This window comes from Sander vitreus, chromosome 12, assembly GCF_031162955.1.
Source record: "Sander vitreus isolate 19-12246 chromosome 12, sanVit1, whole genome shotgun sequence".
Taxonomy (NCBI): Eukaryota; Metazoa; Chordata; class Actinopteri; order Perciformes; family Percidae; genus Sander; species Sander vitreus.
Window position 1 is genome coordinate 29,360,357 of NC_135866.1, and position 3,635 is coordinate 29,363,991.

Sequence of the window (3,635 nt, forward strand, 5' to 3'; positions counted from 1 at the left end):
GTCATACATACGGCACTCATGAGATCAGTCTGCAAAAAACAGAAAACAAGAACTGTGGCTACTTTGCTCCGTCGGGGGGGTTAAAGAACAAGACAGAAAGTGAAAAATAAAGATAGATTTATGTAGATTTACACTTTGGAGCTTCTGGCTTTAACAATCTCTCATTCTCTAATCAATTTGATGTTGAGATGTACAGTACCAGTCAGTACATGATTTCCTAAAGAAAAACCATCCCGAAACACGTGTGATGTTTTGAATACGCAGAACGTTTTGAACAATACAGGAGAACAATAATTTCAATAATTTGCACCATAAATTGATGCATAACAAATCTACACCCCTTGAATAGTTCCGTTGCAGTTAGCTGGGCAGTTCTATATAGAACGCCTCACTGTGCAAACACATGTTTATACAACAAAGGTTATAAAACGTATTTGATGGTAACTCTGAGACTGTTGACCCGTCCATCCCAAACCTCCACCTCCTCCAGGCTCCATGTTAAACATCCGTCAGAGTTGATCCGCTGTTTGTCAGAGGCCGAGGATGTTTCCCAGGAGGTTAAACTCCAGCAGTCGCTGCTTATGACTCTGCTGCAGCTCAACGCAGGCATCTGTCTTCCACCCACACAACCCTTTGAAGTGCAAACGGAGGCTTTCGACAGCACTTTTCACCTCCACCTCTGGGCACCGCGGAGACCAGTGTGTGACGGTGTGTGTGTGTGTGTGTGTGTGTGTGTGTGTGTGTGTGTGTGTTTGTGTGTGTGTGTGGAGAGAGCTGTATGAAGTGAGACAGATTGATTGCATTTTGTGTTGTTTGCTATAAAATGTATTCCCTTTCATGTTCAAGGATGAATCACAGGTAAACATTTGACGCAAATAGCAATATGTGCATGTGCAATTTTGGATTTTGACTGTTTGTTGCAGCAGGGTGTCTTTTTTCAAACTATGGATGTACAAAGTGTTTCAATAAAAGAGTGAATAGCTCCTCTCCAGGAGATATTTATTTCACTCTGCTCTCACATTTATGTTCTTTCACTGAACTTCATTATCTAATTGATTGGGTTGATAATAAAAAACGTTTAGGTTGAGAGTAAAATATGGCACATTTCCAAGTATTGAAAGCAGTAAAAGATCTCTTTTTAGATTCAAAGGCATTGTCGTATAAACTTAAATGTCTTTTTTAATTCAGCTCAAAGGGATTCTTCATGACCAAGAATCAGTTTGAAATGGCACTGACATAAAAGTGTCAAAAGTCTTGTTTTCTGCAGGCTGTTTTGGACATTTAACTCGCTCAGTTTACCCAGAGTTATTCCCACCCTCTAATCCAGGGGTGGGCAATTATTTTTTCCGTGGGGCCACATGAGAAACTGAAAATATTGTGGAGGGCCGGGCCAAAAGGCTGAACTCAATTCTGCATAATATTAATTGTATTTCTTTATAAAAAGCAGTAAATAGCATTGTTTTGACAAGCTGGTAAGAGTATATGTTATAGTTAAGCAATGAAAAAGTGAGGTTGCCTTACAAAAAAATGTCATTTATTAAATCAAAAAAACGTTTTTCACCATTTGTGACTCATATTAGTGAACATTTTCAGTCACATTCACTCAAACACATTTTGAGTTTCATTTACTGTTGGAAAGAGGTTCTTAGCATTCTAAAGACATCACAATATTGTCTTTGTACTCCAAATATTAAGCAAGATACATCATATTGAACTGTCACTAAACATCACTGAACTGTGATTTTGAGAAAAAGGCTTCCAAAGAAAGTGTCCGAGTTCACTGCTAGTTGGTTCCTTTACATGCCAACATTTGTAGTCTAACCACCTCATTTGGTGTTTTTAAGTTCTCTTTTCTTGTTCAGTGAGAGAAATCTAGTCTCTGCTGGGCTTTAACAAGTGCATCGAAGTCAGGTTGAATGTCTGAGGTGGAGATGCGAAGAACAGCTGACAGATGATCATCAGTGAGAGAGGATCTATACCTGGATTTCGTAAACTTCATCATTGAAAATGTTTGTTCACATATGTAGGTAGAGCCAAAGAGAACCAACATCTTCTGAGCATGTCTCCTCATGTTTGGAAAGTTCTCCTCCTTGAGAGAAGAGTAGAAATCCAGCAGAGATCCTGACTTAAAGTGCTCTGCCAGTACTGCATCAGACTGCAGGTCGATGAGTTCCAGCTGAACATCACTGGGTGCATTATCCATACTGCAGGTAAAGGGAGAGGAAATCAGGTCTCGATTTTTCTGAGATCTTCAAATCGCCTTGAAAACTCACCATGCAATGCTCCCAACATGGATGAGTACCTGCGGAGGTGATCAGCTGATGGTGTGACTTCTTTCAGGGTTTGCATGGGAGTGAGAGTGTTGCTCTCCAGTTGGCTTGAAAGAAACTGCATCTTTGTCATGAAAGCCTTCACCAGGCTGTGCATTTCATGAACAAAAAGGCCCTTGCCTTGCAGTTTGGTGTTCAGTTCATTCATCAGTGCAGTCACATCAACAGCAAATGCAAAATCTGCCGTACAGTCCTCATCTGAGAGCTCTGGGAAGTCTTTGCCTTTCTTCTCACAAAACTCTCGAATCTCTGCTTTCAGGTCCCAAACTCTTTTTAGCACTTTGCCCAGGCTGAGTCATCTGATAGCTGTGTGGTAGCCGATGTCACGATGCTCAGTCTCATGCTCCTCGAAGAGTGCGACAAACTGTCTGTGATTCAATGCTCTTGCCCTGATGAAGTTTACTATTTTAGTAACAACATCAATAACATGGTCAATTTTTAGCACTGACTTGCACAACACATGTTGGTGTATAATACAATGCAAAAATACCAGTTTCTGATCCGCGTCACTTTATCTTGCATACGTTTCAAAAGTCCGACATTTTTTCCGGTAAGATTTGGACAACCGTCCGTTGTGACACCTGTCTGTCCCATTTCAGTCCCAGCGTGTCCATGCACTCGTTTACCTCCGTGAACAGATCGCTCCCTGTCGTCGTCCCTTTCATCGACCGCATTGCTGCCAGCTACTCCGTAATCTTGAAGTCCGGTGTTATCCCACGGACGAATACGAGTAACTGGGCTGTGTCGCGGACATCACAGCTCTCGTCCAAAGCCAAGGAGAAAAAGTCGAAACTTGCCACTTCGCGTTGCAGCTGAAGCTCCAGATTCCCCCGCAATGTCCTCGATCCTTCTAGTCACGGTTCGCCTGGACAGCGGGACTTGCTCAAATGCGGCTTTTTTTTCAGGGCATATTAGTGCTGCAGAGTCCACCAAGCACTCTTTGACAAACTCCCCCTCCGAGAACGGCTTACTGTTCTTGGCGATTTTGTGGGATATCACAAAGCTGGTCTTGGTTGCTGCATCCCTGGATGTGTGAAGCTTGGTAAAAAAGCCTTGCTGCTTTTGCAGCTTAACTAGCAAAGCTTCCGATGTCCGCGCCCTTTCAGCGTCAGTCAAGTTTTTATATTTCTCCGCATGTTTCGTCTCGTAATGCCGACTCACACTGTAGTCCTTAAACACGGCGATCTGCTCCCCGCAAACTAAACACACCGCTTTACCTCCGACTTCAGTAAATAAATACTTAGCAGTCCAATTTTTGTTGAAAACCCTGCATTCAGCATCTACCTTTCTTTTTTTAGCGGACAT

General features: G+C 42.4%; 1 pseudogene; it reads right to left on the reverse strand.

Annotated features, from left to right (window-relative positions):
* Positions 1 to 2,226: 2,226 nt before the first annotated feature.
* On the reverse strand, positions 2,227 to 3,635 carry LOC144526128 (general transcription factor II-I repeat domain-containing protein 2-like; annotated as a pseudogene).